The 22,388-nt window shown below is 39.9% G+C and overlaps 1 pseudogene; it reads left to right on the plus strand.

The window, feature by feature from the left end:
* LOC141941615 (uncharacterized) overlaps positions 1–22,388 on the plus strand; it is a 50,479-nt pseudogene that overhangs the window by 18,517 nt on the left and 9,574 nt on the right.

The raw sequence follows: 22,388 nt of genomic DNA on the forward strand, positions 1-22,388 counted from the left end.
TGTAATTCCCTTTGTGGCATTTCTAGTCAAGAAACAGAATATTTTAAAAGCTAAGCCACTTCTGCTGACTGCAATACTGCATTCTTGCCTGGGGTGTTACCAAGCTAACTAGTGACTCACTGCCAGGGTAGATGATTCTCTTTTAAAGACGCTGATTTTTTTTTTTAGAAAAGTAATGTCATCGTTAAACTATTCTATTGAACAAGTGCTGATGTCACAGCTATTTGGGACATCAGTCAATGGGTGTTCCTTTTAATTAGTGCTAAAGTCTTTGTGTGTGTGTGCTTATCTCCAAATCTTGCAAGTGTAATTTACCCAAGAAGGCTTTAAAAAATATGTTGACTTTGTATTTGAATATCAGGATTTAAGACCCTTTTTGCCAAATTTGAGCTAAATTAGAAAAAGGGGAAAAGGTTCTACCTTAGTTCAAGAGCTAATCTTCTTGTGTTGGTGCCTTTTTGGTGGTTTTTGTGTATTTATATGCCTGAAGGAAAAACTAGGCACAATAGAAATTTCATACAATTTGTCTTACTCCATGATAGTATAAGTGATCACACAGTGTAAGTGTTACCTGTAAAAAATAATATTTTGGCAATATTTTATTTTATTGTTCTTTGCTAGTAACAAAATATCATGTTCCTAGGGCTGGTCCACACTTAGATACATTGATTATACAGAATTGCAATCCTTGCAGAACTCTCTGCTTGTATCTCTGTATTTCTTTTTCATGGCATAGGTCCACAGTGCTCAGTTCATGGAGTTTGCAGAGGTGGAAAACCATGACGACTTTCACACTAGTGAAGATGGATATATTCACACACAGGACCAGCAAGGTCTTTACATAATATATGATGTGGCTTTAGAGGACCTGAAGGAGCTTGAGAACCAGCTACTGCTTGTGGCCAGCCAGTACATTGAGAAAGATAAAAGTAAGATACCTACAGGTCCAAAACACCTGTGATAATTTGGTTTGCTGTTTTCAAGGTAGGCCAATTCTATGACTTCTTGAATTTCTGTTGTACTTCTGCAGGACCAAGTTCTAACTGGATTTTTGGGATCTTTCTTTATCCTCCTAGTTAGCTAAGTGATGAATGTGTTGCAAAGACCTAACTGAGCATGTGGAATTGCTTGTCACATGTTGTTAATGTCACAGTTTTGCACTTATTCAGGGTTATAGACATCAAAGTCATCCTGGAGGGGAAAATAACATAGAAGGGACATTTACTGATGTAGTTAAGTAATATAAAGAGCAAGCACGTGTTCAAGGCACAGAGTCAGAAAAATGTTAATTTTTTCTGAATGTTTTTTAATTAACGTATTGGATTGCTTTTTCTGTAGAACTAAATTTACCTCCCACCACTTTTAAACTTTTCTCAGTTGCAAATAAGAAGCTGCAAAATATTTGATGTTCCAGACTTCCTTTTTTCCTGCTGCTTTTTTTAATAGTAGGAACTGAGTTGAGACAGTCTGTATTACAGATTTCTAAAAAGAGCAGCTGTACTTCTAGAATAGTGAGGAGGAAAAAGCTTGTAATTGTAGAAAGTATGGGGGGAGACCCATTAGAAAACAGTGAATAAATGGTGCAGACACATATGATATTCAGAGAATTGCACAAAATATCTCTTAAATCACTGGAATTACTTTCTATATTGATACAATAATGGTTTTGGTGTTTTAGCATGCTTCCCTAAAATTCAATGTTCTGACAGAGAATGCAGGGCATAGCTGAGGATTAAGATGACCAAAAGTCTTTACAAACCTGTGAATCCCTAAATGCCTGCTAGGACCTTCTTGGAAGTCACCTGAGGGTCCTCACTGTGGTTCTTCTTCTGGAACATCTTTCATCTGAGGAGAGGCTGAGAGAGCTGGGACTGTTCTGCCTGGAAAAGTCTCAGGAGGGAGCTAATCAGTGTGTATGTATACCTGGTGAGAGGGATAAAGAAGAGGGAGCCAGAATCTTCTCAGTGGTCCCCACTGACAGGACCAGAGGCAATGGGCACAAACTGAAACACATGAAATTCCATCTGAACACAAAGAAAATACATTTTTACTGTGAGAGTGGTCAAACACTGGCACAGGTTGCCCAGAGACATTGTGGAGTCTTCATCTGTGGAGATATTCAAAACCTGACTGGACATAGCCCTGGGTAACCCACCCTAGGTGACCCTGTTTGAGAGCAGGGGGTTGGGCTGGATAGCCTCTAGAAGTCCCTTACAACCTCAACCATTCTGTGGTTCTGTCACGACAGGAGGTAGACTACTGGATGAGGGTAGGGTGCTCTAGTAGTCTGGTATAGCATTTTTTGTGTTTATAGGTCACTTCATTATCATCCTCACACAGTAAAATTGGGGACTGGTCATGTCCTAGCTCCTTACACTCCTTGTTATGGTCCCTCTGTGTGTGCTGTGAACCCAAACACTTTCAATGCTGACTTCTCCAGTGATCATGGACTTCAAAAGAGTGTCTTGTTCAGCTTTTGAAAAATAAGATGCTTAAAGTCTGAAGCTGAAGAGTAGCTGCTGAAGCCTCTTCTATTTATCCCATGGCTGATTTTTAACTCTGCAACTCTAAACATTTCAGATCCACTCTACTTGATCAGTTATTGTAAAAATTATCTCTAATTTAGGTAGTATCACAACTAAGAAACCAAAAGCATGATTTTTTAAAGGATTTCTGATGGGCTGCTAGTGTAGAAACATTTGTAGTGATTTTTTTTCCTTCCTTCACAGTCATTTTTAAGTTATGAAGACTGACTTTTCTAATAGCAAGCCACCTGAAAAGGAAGTCCTCCCCTGGGTCTGCACTCTGACCTGCTATATCTCTTTGTAAAATTTATCTCTGAGTAGTCTGTGCCACTTTTCTTTGATCTGAGAGTGAAGGTGAGGTGGTGAAGAAGATTCCAACATGGTTTGGTGCTGTGAAAAATTAAGCTTCTCTTCTTTTTCCTCCTCTAGTTTTCTTGTGCTTTCTCTGGCTTTATCTCTTGATGTGGGCCTTTTGAACTCCAACCATTGCACTTTATCTCAAGGAATATTTGTTAAAAGATGATGGAAGAGGTATGTTTAAACCAAATGCCTGCTGCGCTTATTCTTTGCCTTGCAGAATACTCCAGGGCCTTCTGAAGCTTATGGGACTTGAAATCTTTTCCTGGCCTGGGGTTCCCTGGCAAGCAAAACCCACAACCCTCTGCTGTAAATAAAAAGAATTACCACAGGTCCTGGGACTCTAGGCGTGTGGAAATCTCTCTGATACTGTCATCTGCTTGTTTTCTACTTTTTTTTTTTTTTTTTTTTTGTCTTAGGCAATGTAGCTTGTGAGCAATTCAGTAGCAGCAACGTCCTTGGCTGGGCACATGCCTCTGTGGATCGATGTGCTGTGCTGCTTGACCTCTGGACCTGTGAAACTGCTCTCTTGGAAAAAAAATGCCAGGTACAGAAGATTTTCTTGGTCTGAAAACTGATTTGCAATCAGTTCACTTCAGGTGGTGTAAGGGTCCCTTTCAACAGCATTTCCTGTTGTGTATTACACACAGATGCCAGAGCCGGGAACTGTGGGTGGTGGTATGGGTTTCAGATGCACTGGAAACCTGGTGCTGGGCTGAGCACAGAGGGTTGGAGCTGCTGGGTGCTGTGAGTTTTGTCCAAATGACCCCATGTAGTGGTTTTTGCAACAAGGGAGCAGAAATGCTCTTGTCAGACAGCAGCCTCTGTAGCTGCTGTTCCAGGGGCTGGAAGCACTTCTGCAAGGCCTTAGGGAGAGTCACCCACCACTGGATAATTGGGAAGGATAATTGGGAAGGACCAGCCCATCTCCAGAGCAAAACTGCAGAGTACATTGTGTCCCTCCTCACATGCCAGGGAATGGAACAAATGCAGACTGGGAAGAATCAAGTCCAGCCCTGAGGAGCCTGGGCTGCCAGAAAGTCCAAAATGCAAATTTTTTCTGTGGTCCTGGCTGTCCCTGATTTCTGGGGCTGGTGCAGGAAACCTTTTATGACTGTCATTAGAACTGTACTCATTGCATCTTTGTGAAGCCCATGGAGGAGAGACTCAGTCAGCTGCAGGCTAGGCCCATCATTTGGGTTACCCTTTGTCAGAGGGAACCAGAGAGATATTTTGTATGTTACAGCATAAAAAATAATCCATTTATTAATAAAAACTATATATATATGATTCTATATAAATTTATTTCTTCTTTGTTAGTTACTCCATTTGAGAAAAAAATGCCATGATTTAATATGGAGTTAAAAAAACCCAAACAAACCAACACTAAAAATGTGATTTGTAGCTTCACTGCTGCCTATCCTGTGGGCTTTCCCATTCTTCTCTAATTCTAGTCATGTGTCTGTATTTTGCCATGGGACATGAAAGCATAGAGGGTTTCTGCCCAAAGACTTCACTCTTGAAAGATGAAGATTAGAGAAGTTCAGAGGAAGGGACCCAGAGGAGCTTGGAAGTGTATTCTGTCTATGGAACTCACCAGTCCCAAGGACAATGCTGTGAGTTTCAAGAAGCAGAAAGGAGCAGAGTCCACTTCAGAAGCAGGGAGAAATGGCACTAGCTGAGGTTGCCTTCACACAGTTGAAATGTTTTATTCTTAGTCCTGGAGTTACACAGGACAGCTCTCAAAATAGGAATGCTACAGGGTGTTAGGGAATCTCTTGTGTACCACTGAAGAGGCTTTAAATAGAAAACCTTTTAAACTAAAACAGTTGTATGTAGTTTAGGAAATCTCCTAAGGCCACTCTCCCATTTTCTTAAAGGCGCTTTGTGTGATGGGGCTATATAAAATACTGTCTAATTGCCTAGTTCACTAAGTTTCTGCTGTCATCCCAATAGACTGCTTTCCATTGCTGTATCATCATGCTACCTCTGTGAATCTACCTTTTATTTTTAACACGGGCCTTCTGTATAAGGAAACTTGATTTTTTTTTTTTTTTTAAGAAATCTCCCAGTAGAGAAGAATGAAAATTCTACAGCAACAATGCACTAATTCTCTTTCAAAATCATCAGAGAGTGTATTCTGGAACTACTCTCACAGCCTAACTCTCTAGGCAGGATTGAATGTACAGATGTGCTGTTGCTGGAGGTCTTCTGCTTTTAGCTGAAATTAAATGGAAGTGGGTCTTGCTAGCTTCATTTCCAGCTGGGATAGAGTTCTTTCTGAATGAGGAAACAATAGCCCTTTGTCCAGCAGATGAGACAGCTTAGTTTAGCCAATATAAAACTTGCTTATGGCCTGTTGCTCAATCACTGTCTTAGTTTCCTCCAGAACAGTTCAGGTCAGGCAGGTCCAAATCAGAGAAATTGACTGTTTCCATTGAAATCTGAATTCTCAGCTTCTAAGTCCTTCTGCATCTTCCTCTTCCACAGTCTTCTGGTCTCAGTATGGAAAGTAATGTGGATGCTTTTCCACTTCTGTGTCAATGTAAAAGAGCTAGATGTAGATCATTTCATATTGACGTGACTGATTTGTTCAGAAGCGAGACAATATTTTCAATCCCCTAATTGCCATCTGACGCAAAAATACTACAATGTCCCCTTGAGAATTCACATGCTGTCATGCCTGGCACATTTGTTTTTCTGTTCTAAGCTGTGGGTATTTGTAATTACAAATTTTATTTAAATAAACTTTATCGCTATTCTTGGTAGAGGAGCCTGAAGAGGACATGTGCCTTTGTACATCTTTAATTTAATCTTCAATTAATTTGGAGTTTCTCCAAAAAATGTAAAGTAACTGTGACAGTCATTGCCAAATGAGATAACGGAGAGTCTTGGATGAGTCTACAGGTTTCAGGTTAGGGGAAATGGAGTTTTTCAAAGGTATGAAACTAGTGTGTGTGCTGGAAAAGAAACAGAAAATGGATTAGATGTGGAGAGATGTAGGTGTTTTTCAAGTAGTAAGTGCATTGCCTTGTTACTTTTTTAAAGGAGAAATGTGTATAATAAAAAATCTTCATGCTTCAGTAGAAAAAAAACAATGTTAACCATGCAAGATTTGGAAGAAATTTATCCTGTGGGCCGTTTATTCTATGTTCTGTTCTTGAGCCTTCTGATGGAGCATCCAGTAATATCCTGTGCCAGAAACAAGATGCCATACTGAGTTTGATACAGGCAGCAACCTCCATGTTCAGAAATCTCTTCCCAACAAAGAATGAATATTTGGGTGAATAAACATTTCTAATGTGCTTCCGAATATCTCTTCAGCTTCTAGATGTTTACTTTGAAGCTTACCAACATGCTTTGGATCCAGAGGAAAGATTTGCTTTGGCCCAAGCAATAATGGACATCATGCATAAACGTCCACGGTTTGATCTCAAGCTTGACTATTTTGTCAACACCTACAAAGATGAATGCATCTGTTTACAACTTCACCTCCAACTGCTGAGGGACATAGTAAACCATCAAGTAGGTTGAATTTACACTATATCCATCTTGGGGAAGTAGGAGGTGAAATTCGGAATGGGAAGCTTTGGTTATAACCTGCATGTGTTTATAGTGTTAAGATAGGTCAATACTAATTTAACAGTGAATTCTATGGATGCCTTGAAAGTTGAAGGCCTGAAGCTCAAGAGCAGAAAGCTATCATTTAATTGACATCAGGAAGAAAATATTGGAAAGATTGCACAGCTTCATATGTCATGTTAAAACCACATCTGCTACCGTTTGAGACAATTAGAAATAATAGTTGAGAGGTGTGGAATCTAAATAAAATTTTAATCTATATTTGTTCTGTAATGCAGTGGATAAGGAACTAGTCCTGTTTATAGTAAGAGAAAAGGGACTTTAAAAAGAATATAAATGAAGCTTTCACTTTAAAGTGCACTTTGAAAAGCAGTATATTTCAGATAGCTGTGAATTCCTGTGCTAATAATTAAAGCACAACATTTAAAATCCTTGCATTTTTCCTCTGGTTTAAAAATCTGCCTCAGCTTTACTGTGTATCCTGCCACAAGATATTTCCTTTCTCTGAGCTTTGATTTCAGAGGCTGCAAGTTGGAAGTTTAATTAGCTAACCTTTGTGACTTGGCTTTTAGTCCACAAGCAGAAGTTTGGGTTTTGGCACAACAGGCTACTGTTGTGCTGCTGTTGCCACTAATGCTACTATATTGCTAGGAATAAAAGTGAACTGTTGTCAGCATTGTTGGAGCTCAAATTTTGTTCTGAAGGAATATGAAAGATTCAAAATAATTTTAGCAGGAATAATTCACCTAGAGTGGGTACATATATAATTGACTTCAAAATTTATATATATATAAATAGAATTTTTTGCAGCTTATGTTTAAATGAAGAATAGTTGGGTTTGCCTTGATTTCTATCTGTGTGAATTTTACTGGCTAATGTCACTTGTGTTTATTGCTGGGTTTTAGATAGATGCCCAGAGGGAATACGTCCACAAGATTTGGTGGGAAGGTCAGAGAGGTGGCATTGGTGAATTTGGACTTCCTTATAATGTAATTACTAAGCAGCTTATCTCTCTTAACACTAGCCAGTGAGTAATTACACAGTTTTATTTTTCTGGAAAGTACCTCTTTCTGTTCTAGTTTCTGTGATTAGATTGTAAAAATTTGGGATCCAGCACCTGAAAATAAGACTATTTGAAAAACTAACAGGCTTAAGGTGAATCAAACAACCGATAAATGTCTTGTGTTATTTAGATAGGCAGAAAAACATTTAAGGAACAAAAGTGATTCCTCCCCGACTGCCTTTGCACTGCACTTCCATGACAGTGGATTTGATACTTGTATCTTGCAGTGCACTGGGACATTAATATTCCCATGGGTACGGACTATTAAACAGTCATGATGAAAGTAGGTACTGAGATTAGCCTCGCTTTAGATCGGCTGCATCAGTATCCTGACCTGGCTTCACAACTTTCACTGCCCTTTGGACACAGTCTATTACTCTTTCTAGCACAACTGTTGGTCTGGATGTGCATGTACTCTGTTATCACATGTGGAATATTACCTGCAGAGCAGACCTGCCACATGTTCCCCATCCTGCAGCTGTGCAGCACTGCGGGTTATGTGACGGGTTTACATAGCAGCTAATACACACCCAGAAGCCAAGAGCTCCTTTGCTGCTGGTCCCTTCTGGTTTCCTGCATCTGTCTCAAACTCCTTGGCCCTCTTCCTCCCCTGACACACATTTGGATTTTGTGTCGGTTATCTGAGGGCTTATTTTGAAGTGAAGACAGTTTTAATGGGAGGGCATAATAGACATGAAAATGCAGTTAATAAAACATGTCAGCTAATGAAAGAGAATTTAAAACATTTTCTGTTTTCATTAGCAAATGAGACTACTTAGATGTGTTCCAACATAATTATGTTTATTAAGGCTTCAGTTCTATTTTCAGATCTGATGATTGATTTCTGATGTGCACTAAAGTCATTGCAATTTATTCTTGCAAATTAAGCAATTGTAAGGTTTCTTTATATATACAATTTATAACAGCCTTATTTGAGAGCTATTTATTCTTTCTTTGTTTTTGTTGTTTTTAAGTCCTACTTTGAAGAACATTTATTTGCTGGAGTTTCACCCTTCTCTTGGTCTGGTGTGCTTGATCCCCAAAGCTCTTGAGTATATCTACTAGGAATTCTACAGCATCTGCAGACCAAAAACAGCCAGTAAAGCAAGTAATCTAGAAAAACAAGTACTTCAGCTAGTAGTTGATGAGTGGCTAACTATGGAAAAACCAGAAACTTTATACAGCTCTCAGATTCAAAAAGATGTAAGTTCCATTGTTATGTTAGTAATGACTCTTTAAAGCAGGATGACCAAGAGTGTGATCTTGCTAGTTCATTTACATTTGGTGGTTAAAGTTCTAGCTATGTGATTCTTAATTCAATTATTTGCTTATGATTGGTGAAGACCCATTCCATCCACATTTAAAACAAGATTTTTTTCTGTAAATAAACAGAGAAAGGTAGAACACTTGATCTCATGCCAGTATGAAGTAGGAACAATCAGTTTAATGAGAAGGAAAATACACACATTTAAACTGACATGAGATCACGGCAAGTCTTCAGGTTTTGTTTGTGTGTCTACAGTCTGCAAAAAAGAAAAAAGACTGGACATTAAAGCAAATGTTGTTATAGGTGGAACCGGTTATTACTGTAATGTCCACCATTTCCTGGTGTAGGACTCTGAATTTGGTTGGTTATAATTTTGATAAATGCTAATTATTGTGAATGAAATCATTGATGCTGGATGTCTCTATCAGGTTGATTTTTTTTTAAAAGGAAAATAAATTATTTTATCTGTTTTCCCTATTAGACTGTGATACAGCTATGCTTTGGAGCATACATTTCAAGTTTGGGAAGGCTCATTAGGTAGTGATATGCTGTGCTTTCATTCCTGCCAAGTTTGGCCAGTGTAAACTAAATTAAAATACATTATTGCAACATGTTCAGTAGGAAGACATTATCTGAAGTTTCTGTGTGCCCTGGTATATCTATAACCTGTGGCAAACCAGGACTTTCCACTGTCCCTGCAATAATAGCTCTGGTCTAAGTGATCCATGTTTGATTTGGATCTAAGCACTGAAGAAAAGTGAGTGCAAGGAGCTGTTAGCCTGTGCTGTCACTCATGTTGCCTTCACTGGAGGCAGCGGAAGAAGCCGGCTGAGCAGATTGCAGGGGAGACATGGCAGCTCCATTACTGGAGCGGGAGCTGGACAGGAACACAGAAAATACAGCTGTCTTGGTAAGTGGGATGGCAGCCAATAAATAGGAATGAAGACTGAGGTAGATGAAAGACTGGGAGACAGAGACTAGGACTAAGACCCAGCATGTTCTTTCCTTTGGAAGAAAAATATATGTGGAAAAAAGTGCACTGCAGATTGGGGCTGGGACAAGAAGGCACCTCAGGTGGGGGTGGAGGGTTGTGAATGGTTTGGTAAAGAGATTGGATCAAGTTGTGCAAAAGCACTGATAACAGGACTTGTAGGGAGTAGGGGTGAAAATGAAAAGTTCGAGGCATGGAGACAGCTGGTTAGATGAACTGGCCTAAAGCAAAACCCAAGAATTACTTGTCCATCATCTCTCTGCTGCCAATAAAATCCATTGACAGTGTCCCTCTACTTTGTTGTCTACAGCAGATCACAAACAATTCTTTGCTTTTTTAATTTTAAATCCTAGAAGTCAGCAGCAGAGTTCTGTGATGGATCTTGCAGTTACCCTACTGCTGTTGCCAAGGGGGAAAGGGAAAGGTTTTGTTGTGTTTACCTTTTGCCCATTCCTTTTCCTCCAAAAGAAGCTGCAGATGAGACAAATGCATGCAAGCAGGCAATGTTCAGAAGACACTAAGGCTGTAAAAGTCTAGCATTTAAATTTTAGGAAATTTACGTTTGCTGGAGCAGATTTAATTTGGTTTCCTATTGCATAGGCATAACGATGCAGTCTCTACATGATCACATATTATTTTTCTTTATGACTTGGTGTGCTAAAATCAACATTTCTGTCCTTCCTGGACTGCTCTTTTTGTGACCCTGGACCTCATTCTTTTCATGTTTTTCCAGCCCTTCACTAAGGACAGTTTTACAAGATCCAATTTTTATTCCCCATCTGACTTCCTAAGCATCTTTCAACTTCGTAATAAACAAATTACCCAGGGGTGAGGTACAGATGCTGCCAGCTTGGGAACAGGTGATTTTCCTATGTAGAAATATAAGAGGCCGTATAAAAAGAAAAGTGAATTCTGGAATTACAAGACTTAATGATCCGTGGGAAGCTGTGAGATCTTTCTTGCTCACCCCAAGCCAGGATCAGCTAGACTTATGTTATTCCCATGAGATAAATAGCTGAGCTGTTCTTAAACATATCATGTGATAGCATTTTTCAAGCAGTCTGTTGTAGTATTGTAGTGCTTCACCAGCTTCACCTTTAGGAAGTTCTCCTTCAAGTCTAGCACAGGTGTGCCTTGCTACAGTCTAAGCTTGGAAATATGGAAGGTGCTATTCTCCCTGTAGCAGCTCTGTGAAGAAGCACATAAAGATGGGTTGCCCTGTCCCACCCATCCAGAGTCATAGAATTACAAAAGCGCATTGGGGAAGAGGGACAAAATAAAAAGTTGCACAACTTCTGACACTTAACTTTGGGGTGTTGTCTTTTCAAACTTTTTTTTTTTTTTTTTTTTTTTTTTTCCAGTGTAGCTGTGTAGCAAATGGCAAGTGTTGAAATCTAGACTTTTATTACTAATAACTGCATGGCTGGGTTCAGATTTCCTCATGATCTGTGTGATTCACTGGTCATAAGCAGCAATATGTGAAGCCACTCAGCTATAACAGTGGCCACATCTATCCCGTCTGACATGAGCAGGGTGGCACAGCTGTATAAGTGTGACAGGAGCATCTTCTGCACACAGAGCCAGGAGTTGCTCCCGCCCCCACTTCCACAGCACAACAATCAATGAACCATTGTCTTCTTTCCAGCTCTCCACACTACCAAGCTGCATCTTCTGAAAATTTTTCTTTCCTGGGGCTTCTGCTCTTTTGGAGGCTTCCACCATCCCAGTAGAAAAGGGGTCCAGCTTTGCCAAGTTAGCTGACCATATGGGTTTGTTGTCCTCAGTTTGGAAGCATCATACATACAGTGACACGTGTGCTGAGATCTGCACACTCTTTAGAGGAGGAACGGCCTCAGCTAGTAATAAGTGAACCAAGTTACAGAGCCCCTCCTTTAGAGAGGTGTCTATATCTGAAAGCCTTCTGAATGTTGATTATAATAAAAGGCAAATATCTTGTGTTAGATATAAAAAATAAATAAAATAAACTTTGTTAAGTCCTTCAAGTAAAGCCACAGGTTTATAGATTCAGTGTCTTTACCTTTGAAGCAAGTGGCAAAACAGCAGTGTATTTTTAGGGGTGAGGATAGATCAGGGTGGACACAATTCTGACCTTGCATGTGTTACAAATCAGAAGCAACTCCAGTCATGATTTACTCCAGAAAAAGAAAAAGGAGAATGTTCCCCTAAAGTATTTAAAGACCTTTGTCATCTGCATATGAATGATTTATCAGTTTCTTTTTTTTTCCCCCTTTCTTTGCAGTTATTTGCTGAGGTACTGATAGAAGACCCTGTTATGGTACAAGAGATTGCTTTGTCACTTTTAGAGGTGGGAACAGATGAAGAAAAAAAGACAGTCAGTGAAAAACAGCTCTTTATCCTGGATTCCTTCTCCACACTCTTGGAGCTTGCCACGCTCTGCCATCGGCTGATAGAGGCAGCGATGGAGAGTGCACTTTTAGCCAGGTTAGTGGATCCGTAGTGCTGTTTGAGCTATGGTGACCTCAGAGAGGTGTGGTTTGTAGGGAAAAAAGTAACTTCTTTTAAATAGACCATTTACTGTAGCTGGGAAAAAAACACAGAGAAAGGGAGATGCCTGCATCTGTGTTGTGGGAGAGATGTTTGCTTGTTATGTGGAGATGGAGTCTACCTGGGGTTTGCAGATGTTCATTAGTTTCAAAAGTTGAGCCCATGCTGCTCCTCAAAGCTTAACAGGAGAGATCCTTTCATAAAATACCTAAATTTTGTCAAAGGAGGAGCAGGAGAAATTCATTGATCAAATGAATACAAAGATGCCTCCTGCAGTTTTACACACGATTATTTTAAGCTGCCTTCTTATGAAGAGTAGTGCAATATAAGAAAATGCATGCGAGAAGTACAGGCTTTGTTCACGACCAGAGGTAGGAAAGCATAAAAATTGTTCTGGCTATGCTGATTGTTACAATGATAATGAAATCATCTGCAGAAGAGAAGTCAGTGTCATGCATTTATGGAGTTATCAGCTGGAGGACATGACAGTTTGTACAGGAAGACAAAGAAGGACTCAGCTAATGGGAAGACTACAAAGGGTAGTGTTGAACTACTGGCTTGGAGGCAGGTTACTGGTGAAATTCCTATTGTACAGCTCCATATTACTTGACATTTTTATTAATGATTTCAATAGAAAACATAAGAGGGTGTTATTAAATTCAGGACATTGTAGTGCTGGCAGATAAAACTGATATGGAAAACAAATGGAATATCTTACAGGAAGAACTCACAGTTCTAAGGACTGGAGGAGTAGAGATAAGCATCAATAACACAAAGTTTAAGGTTATGCATAGTAATAGGAAATTCTCCTGTGAACTTTGAGCTTATTAGTTGGAGAAAGAATTGGGTGTGTAGCTGGTCATGGGATGGTTGTAAACTGCCAACATATTGCAACTGTGATGGGAGGAAAACCATTATATCTCACTGTGAATCAGGCAGTGAGTTCTGTAACCAGTAGAGAGAGGGAGAATTGATGCTGTGTACGTGATTCTGGTGAGGCCTCACCTGGATTATTAAGTGTAATTTGGAGATTTGTGTTCAGGCAAGATAAATTCAGATTGGAATGGGAACAAAGATGATCTAATAGCATGCTGAGGGGAAATAGAGAATGCATTTTACAAAGGCAAATGAAATATCTTGACTTATTTATCCTAGCAAAATGAAGGCTGAGAGAAGATAAGATTGTTCTCTATAAATACACCAGGAAGATAAGCACTGGGAATGGAGAGGACCTATTTAAGCTAAAGGCCAATTTTGGCAGCAGAACAAATGCATTTAATCACTGTGAATAAATTTAGGCTAGAAATTAAAAGGGGATTTCTAAGAATCAGACAACAAAGTTCTGGAAGGGAAAGAGCAAAGGGTAGAAAACGATCAGTTTTAAAATAGGGCTTGATTAATTTATGAAATGGATTTGTGGGATGTGATTGCTTGCAATAGCTATGATGATTGTGTAGGACAGATGACATTCCAGTCATGGTTTTTCTTTGTCTTAACCCTTTCTCTAGCTTGCTTCTTGAAAATTTACAGTCCATATCAAAAAGTCAGCAGCATTTATTTTCAGCAGCTGAAAACCTAGACATCTTTAAGACATGTGAATCACAGTCATTCCACTTAGTTTGGTGGAGAACCTGATTTTCTGTCACAACTCGTTTCCATTAAAGTAGAAACTTCCTGAACAGCTATAATTTGATATCTGGAACTTTCTTGGGCAAACTAACAAACCAGTTAATTTACTTCAACTCAAGCAATTCCATGAAGCAAAAAGGTCTCCTGTCTTGGCAATTTGTGTTTCTTGTTTGTATACTCAGCTTTCTAATAAAATACCCATTCTAGTTAAACTTCTTCCACTGGGGTTGAGATAACTCTCTGTGTTCCTTCACTCATACACATACACACACACACACATACATTTTCTGGCAATTAATAAGGGGTAAGGTTACACTGCAACTTTTCACTTAGATAAAAAATCAATATCCAATCACTTTTTTTCATGAAACCTGTAGGGATTAAGTATCTTGAAAGACCTGTCTCTGCATCAGATTTCATTAATATTCACCAACTGATTTAAAACTTCCAGAGGAGAAAGATGAGCAGACTGGATCATCACATGGATGCATTTCTTTTGGGAACATATTCATCTGAGGTTGTATGCTTAGAAATCCCTGAAAAGTAGCAGTAAATTGTCGTTTTCCAGGATGGGAAAGTTATGACAAAAGTAACACTTCATGATGCATATGTAAGGTCATTAAGCATAACATATCTTAATAGAAGATGGTTAAGTCAGTCTAAATACCAGTATAAACATATATAGTTTATTCAGTGTGACATTTTGAGGGGCTATTTTTACCTCTTCTTTTGATGTGATGAAATTCACAGTTCATTGTAATATGAACTGTTAGACACTCAAATTCAGACTGAAACATCAGAAAGGTTAGTAAACTTTTTTCCTGCTATGAAGAGTAAAATGAAGTGAGGGCACCTACATTTGTGGATTCCTCTACCTCATACCATAGTTTCTATCAGAATTTTGTGGGGGGACCTGCCAGAATTGTACCCATTACTTGCATGTCTCTCCATTCCCAGAGTGGAAGGTCATTCACATCTAAAATACACATTTATGTTGTATGTACTGTTCCTTACAGCCCTTGTTGCTTCTCTTTGTTCCTCAGTGTTCCTCAATATTCATCGTCTACCATCTGATGAAAAGGGACATCCTTTGGTAGAATAATAGAGCTAGACAGTGCAGCTTTAGTCTGAATTTTGCTTGTCTCTAGTTTTGTTTGACACAGTCACCTTTTTAATATCTTTTTATTTTCTATTTTTTCCCTTTGCTCGGTATTAAGCTGATTTGTGTGCTGATGTCTGTTCTGTACAGGCTATTCATATGTCTATACTGGTCAACTAAGAGAGCAACATTTGTAATAATTACACAGAGCTCTTTGTTTTAAGACCTTAGAGTTGATTTTGGCTGTGCTCCACATGATTATTGGTTGATGCTTGTGGTGTCTTTCATATATTATTTTGTCTCCTCCCCTTTTCTTTCCCTTACTTTGCAGGCAGGGAATGCTACCTGATTTTAAAGGACAAAGAGCTATGTCTTGATCACATTCTCATGACATAGCTTCTCTGTGACCTGATTTCTTGACTGCTAAAACATCTGTCTCAGATGTTAGGAGGAAGCAAGGGAGTATCTTATTCCTTTGCAGTCTGTATCAAAAGGTCAAATTATTTCTTTTTAGCATCTTATACTACATGAGAAGAGCCATCACAGACCAGATCAGTGTTTCTGTGGTCTTGCACTTGAAGGAGTGCAGGGACAGATCCATAGGGAGGAAATATAAAAACCAGGACAGTGCCCAACTTCTGACATTTGATGCTTTAGAGATTTCCTGAGCTAGTGCTTGCATCTAGACCATGTGTTTACTGTCTGCTGATGAACTGCCCTCATAATTTGTTATACTGGGGAGGTTGTACTGGGGTTGTGTCATATTGGGGCCTTCTAGAGTAATTGTTTCTTAAGTTATGAAGTCACTGTTTTAATAGTAAGAATGTGTATGAACTCTGTTTGTCTATTGAGGCTTCCTGTCTGGCAGTCAGACCTCTTTCCAATTTCTAGTCTAAAATAATATTCTTCACCTCTCTGCCAAATGCAGTCCTTTCTAAATAGGAACATTTAGCATATTTTCCTTGATTTTCCCTTATGACATTGTAGACTTGCAACTTAGTGTCTTTTGTTTGTAAGTGCTGAGTGTGTCAATTGAATAGGTGATACTAAGCAACCATCAGTTACCTGCTTACAACATTTGTTTGCTTTGTATCCATCATAGTATTTCAGATGCCAAGAAATGTTTTAAGTTAAATGCAGATGTCTCATTGAAATTAACCTGATGGATGCAGGTTTCAAGGTATGTACTGCCTACAGCAGGAAGAAAGCTAATTTTTCAAATGCATCCATGTGGTTTTGTTTCTAGGTTCTATAAAGCTTTTGCAATGGAAGCAGGTTTTGGGGAGTTCCATTTGTATCTGAGGCCTGTGCTCTTTGAATCTGCATCTCACAGGGAGAAAGCAGACCATGTCCCACCAATATTCATTACATCTCTCCTGGAAGATGACAGCTGTGTTGACAGGTAGACTGAACTTTTCTTTGTGTTTCACAGGGCATCATCCCTTTAGATTGGATTGGATCAAGCCTTTAGTCTGCTTAGGCTCACATATAAGCCACAAAAACTTCAGTGTGTAAAATACATAAAATTACTCAGGCAGAAAATGTAAAATGCTGCATGATTTGTTCCCTTTTCGTATAGAGTCTGGAATTGAATATTGCCATTTTAAGGCTGTTGAGCAGTGAAAGTGAGGAGACACTGAATTTGTGTGGAATGCTGGCAATTTTGGAACTAAAGTGCATTTTCTTTCAAAGTAAGGGATGTCTAACAGGTCTGGCCTGAAAGTGATTGCCCCAGACTCTATAGGTAGCAAAACAGGACCTCAGAAACTCTTAATTCTGAGCACAAAGAAAGCTTATTCTCCTAGAGTTATACTGCACTTCATGAAGTGACATCTTTGACCTTTGTTTTTCAACTCAGTGACTACTGGACCCAATCTCTGCACAAGGAAAAGGCTATTTATTATCTTCCCTTTTCCTCTGGGGAAAGTGACTGGAACAAGTAGATTTTTCAGTTGCCGTGATTTACTCTTTAAAGAGTTGGTAAATATGTGTGTGTATACACATACATAAATACAACCATTTGTGTCTGTGTTTGTGTGTATTTCAGATCAAGGTTTAGGAGGAAGAAAAGAAATAATCTGTGAATTCTCTTACTGGATTCAGGGAGGGCATCCTGTCAGTTGTTCCCTATGGCTAACTGGGCAGCAGGGCTCCCTTCCAACCTGTACATCTACCACCTGCAGTCCAGTGCTGTTGTTTGCATCCTAGTCACTTGCCTAGCACAGAAAAACACATTCGAAACCAAGGCTTGAAACAAGGCACGATTAAACTGAACAGGCAGATTTTTCACTGGTTTAGACTAAGCTCATCTAGGAGATGCTAATGAGTCATTGTAATGTCAACCACAAAACATCACGGGATATATTCTTTTTCTTACAGAACTACTTCTGAAAACTAAAGCAACATCCTAAGATCACTAAATTAGGGACTAGAGTGACCAATTCCATTATGTGTTCTAAATTTAAAGGGGGAAAGAAATTAAAAATATTTCTGAATATATCACTATTTTCCTTTCATCCTCAGTTTGGCTTCTTTCTCTGTCATACTCCATGTTTATAGATAATTCTGCTTTCATTGCAGATATATTCCATCTAGCTTACCATTAAGCATCCAAGAAATTGACAGTCATGTTGGAAAGTTTAGTTTCCGTACAAGAGATGGTGTTATGCAGGTGAATTATTCTATTTGCAGAATAAGCAAAAAAAAATGTATTATGTTATTATTTATTTGCTAGACTATGAAAGGGCCTCATTGATGTGTTTACTAGACACTATTAACTTCTCTATAGTTTGTCTTTCTCTGAGTGATAATATGATTTGCTCTACTGTTTCATAATTAACTTCATAAAATCGCACTGAAAATTTGATCGTTAATGTGGCCTAATCCAGGAATCCTTACTGGGATTAAAGTCTTTAAGTCAGCAGAGTTTTGCCTAAGAAACTTTGTTAAATAAAGCAGGATGCCTGTGTGTGTCTGTATACACACAATAACAACATCTGGTGTCGAGAATTCTGTAACAACGTAAGAAAACGACCTTAGTCTTCACTGCTGTTTTGCATACTTAGTCCTTTCCTCTTCGTACATGTGTATAGAAACAGTATCACAGACTGCCAGGCCGTGGAGATTTCTTCTTTAAAGCTCTGCACAAAGTCTTCTTCTTGCCATCAACTCAGTCATGACCTGTACTCTGTAGCAGAGTGGCATGTAATTAATAATTTGCCAAGGAAAACCAAATATGTTTTATTTGGTATCTACTCCTTTTCCAGCCTGTTTGCACTTGGCTGTGCTGTTTGGCACCATCCTGCTCTACAGAGTAGAGTTGAGAATACAACTCACTAACTACAAATGAATGAAAAGTTTCCTTGATCTCTAGATTTAGTCTTGTTTCAATGATAACAACGGATACAAATATAATAGAATGCTCCCCCTTATCCCTTCTTTCATTAAATTGAGCTGCTGAAATACGACAAGACAGAGAGTGATGTCTGTAGAGTAACCTGTCTTTTAAATAGCAGAGGAAATGTCTAACATGTTGTTTTCCCTCTCCTTAGCTCTTGTGTCCATCTAGAATAAGGAACATGCAACTTATCTTGGCCTGTCAGGTCATTCAGAAAAATGCTCTTTTGGCGGCTGTTCAGCAAGCCTCCTTCTGTTACTTGGTCCAGCCTCCCCATACCCTGGACATAAAGGTTAGCAGCATCTTCTTCCTCACATTGCACCAGTAATAATGGGTTTTGTCAGACTTAGCCCAAAGAGGGGATCTGTTAATTCTGCTTGTAATCAGTTGGATGGCTGTCCTGTGTAACACTTGGAACAGCATCACTGATGACTGCAGGAACTGCAGTGATTGTGTATTAGCGTATGACATAAAAATAAATGGTGTCACATCAGTGATTTATTTAAAGTCTATTAGTTGGGTAAGTGATGAAGCATAGCTAAAAATATACCTCAAGAGAGGACTGAAAGAGGTTGGAGATTAATTGGATTCAAAAGGCACAGGTGAAATCTTATAGCCTGTGGTATTCAGTAAGGCTAGCAATCACAACCTGACCTTGAAATATGCATTCTTCTGGGACAGCGAAACCATCAGTTCCTGCCGCTTTCATTTGCCCTGTCTTCTGAAAACAGAAGTATGGTCAACACTATTTCCAGTGGGAAACATTCATGTCAGCTTGATGCCATAATGTTGGTTCAAAAGCTATCTGGCAGGGTCATCAAGCAATTACTGTTACTTGTCTTATATTTGGCTTTTCTTTTTTTTTTTTTCTTCATTTTGTGTTTAATATAGGGTGCTCAGGAGCTACCCTTGCTTCATACATGCTAAATTGTTGTCGGGTTCTGTGTTGCATTTTCGTACACAGTTGCTGTGTCTCTTGCAGAGACAGCTGCATTACAATGATGAGCTAAGTGGCCTTGTATGCAATTTTGAATTAATAAACAAATAGTGATTCTTTAGGGCTTGTCTTGCCTCCTCTGTGCTTATATTGACATGTCTTTCCATGTTCCCTAGGACACCCCATCCATCCCCTCTCAGCCCCCTCTTGCATCCCTGATGGTTCCCATACCCAGTCCCCTACCACCAGGCAGTATCCTCAGCTCATTCCTGTGTATGGGAAGTGTCCGTCTTTTGCTGGACAAGAATCACCGTGTTTTGTGGCAGGTCCGTAGCCGTGCATGTGCTGACTGCCTGGCTGTCATGCTGGGAGCCCAGCTGGCCACTGCCTCCTGGGACCCGAGCAAGCCAACCAAAATGGCTAGGGATCAAACTCTCCTTGCCTTTTCCCTGAGCAGGGGGTTCTCCTCACTAGCTGAATGATGCTTTTGCAAAACTGGAAGGAGCTTTATACCCTTGAGACCTCTGTACTTATGTCAAATGTATTTAAGATTAGTCAGAGAGTTCAAAAGTTGGTAGAGATGGGTTGAGGCTAAAACATTTCCTGTGTGACACCAGTTTCTTTCTGAGTTTAAAAATGAAAAAAATATGTTATCACAACTTCCCATTGTCTCATTTAGGGTCACTCAGAGCTGCAGTGTGAGGAGGAGAGGGAAAGACGTTTCATGCAGCTGAGACTTGCAAGCTTCTGAGCATGAATTGCTGTTCCTACAGCAGTGTCCTATACACTTTCTTTCCTTACACCAGAGCTGAATGTACGGGAGGTCCTAGGGCCCACACTCACCCCAGAGACTGTCAACGGCACCAGAACAAACTCGTTTCACCAGTGCACGGTTTGCATGCTATCCCAACACAGGCAGGGCAGTGATTCTGCACCACACAGTTGGGATCCATTGGCCCAAACAAAACGATATCCTGATGACCCACCAGAAAAAAAGCTTAGTATTGTGCGGTCAGAGCTGCCTGCTTGCTGCTGAGCAGGAACCCTTTGCACCACTGATCTTATGCAACTTTTGGCAACACACTAGCCATGTCCCAGGGAGCTGCTGCACTCTGCAGCCACTTGGTGGGCACCCAGGTGTTGGCAGCTGAGTGGCCAGTTGTGAGGCCAGCTGTGCAGCCTCCCAGGACTGGCCACAGTCTACTTTATCCCAGAGGCTGTTTTCTATTCCCTCTCACTGAGAAGTCTGAGATTCCCTGTCTTCATTTCTAATCAGATCCTGCAGCACTGAAATCTCCAGTGGAACTGAGCAGCTGTGGTTTCTTTCCCAAATCGATCCTCTGCACTGCCATACACAGTGCCGGTGTTGTGTGTCTCTGCGGATAATTAGCCTTACTCTGGAAATAGCTCTTCATCCCCCAGTTGAAAAGGATTGATCTTCCAAACGTTTGGAGCTCTTTTACTGTCTAAATGCTGAGTGGCTTCTTTTCCACAGAATGACAGCGACTGTATTTTTTGTTTTCAGATGTCTTCTCTCCTCTGTAAATCATTTAATGGCTGCTGCATCCATTCTGGATCAGTTTTTGCTGATTTACTGTCAGTGGTATTAGCTAACTAATCAAACTCACACACAGAGGACAATTAATACAATCAACAGAGGCAGTGATAAGGAGGTCATGCATCTGTTATTCCAGATTAACATGTAAAACTGGAAAAAATCTCCTTACATAGGAAAGGGAGTTTGTTGCAGGTTGTCATAGGCTGTGTCTGCACCAAGGGACCCACCAGTGCTGTGGGTGGTATGGTTGCCCACCCAACACAGGCCAAGGCCCGTGGTATCTCCCTTCAGCCCATGTGAAGGAGAGCTGGTTGTGAGATGCCAAGAGAGCTGTGTGCTCTGCAACTCATGCTGTGGTCTGGCTGGTTGACAGCCAAGACCCGTGGGCTGTGTCATGAAGGGCACAGGCTTAACCAACCCAGTCTCACCAGGTAATAAACCCTCATGCAGCCCAGCCTGTTTGTTACTGGTCTAGAACCTTCAGAATGGCAAACTCCCATGTATTTGTAACCTCACTGCCCAACTTTTCTATGCTGACTTCGTTTATAGGCTGAAAGATTTCTCAGAAATTAAGGCACTGCTTGTGTCTGCCCATTTACTTCTAAGGCAGTTGCTGACCACTGTTTTTTAAATACATGTTGTATGTTCCTTGTGCTCAGCCAAGCAGGGAGAGGATTGTTCTCTGGGCACTAAGTCCATTTTCTGGACTTAGTGAAATTCATTCCATTTGCATGTTTTCACAACAGAGCAAAGATGTTCTTTGGTAGATCTGTCTGCAAGCAGCACTAACTGAAGACAAGCTAGTACTTAGGAGAAGGAACTCAACTCTCAAAACGTGGCGCTTTTTTTCCCATTTTGGTCTTTCCCACTATACGCAAAAGGCAACAGCTCTTCTTGATTTGCAGGGGAATTTACTTTCTTAGCTGCCCTTGTCTTCAAAGTGCCTGTGCCATTTTTGAAATATGACTTCAAGAACTTGGAAAAGAACCACTTGTTCCTGCTTGAAAATTAGGATTATTTTTATATAAATATTCAGAAATTTCTGAGGTTTCTTCATACCAGGAGCCACCGGAACTTAAATAGATGGGGGGGGGGGGGGGGGGGGAGGGGATGAGCATAGTTTATTGTGTTCATGGGGAGGCAAACTGATTTTCCAGAAAAGTGATCTAGATATACAATTATTTGTACATATTTGAAAATGTGAATATCTGGGAATATTCATATTTTATTTGCAGCTGATTGAATGTCGAGAATGTTGTCTGATTTATAAATTGGGTACTGTCTCTGAGTCTGGTGCCCCTACAGTTTCATTATGCCTGTGCTCAGTGAGAAATGTATTTTTTCTGTGACTTTCAATGATCGCAGTGAATTATTATATCATAAAGCTAAGGTAAATGAAAGCATGCAGAATTGCAAATCTGCACTGATTTAGTAGGAAGAGCTGCCAGTCTTTATGA

Source organism: Strix uralensis, chromosome 3, assembly GCF_047716275.1.
Source record: "Strix uralensis isolate ZFMK-TIS-50842 chromosome 3, bStrUra1, whole genome shotgun sequence".
NCBI lineage: Eukaryota > Metazoa > Chordata > Aves > Strigiformes > Strigidae > Strix > Strix uralensis.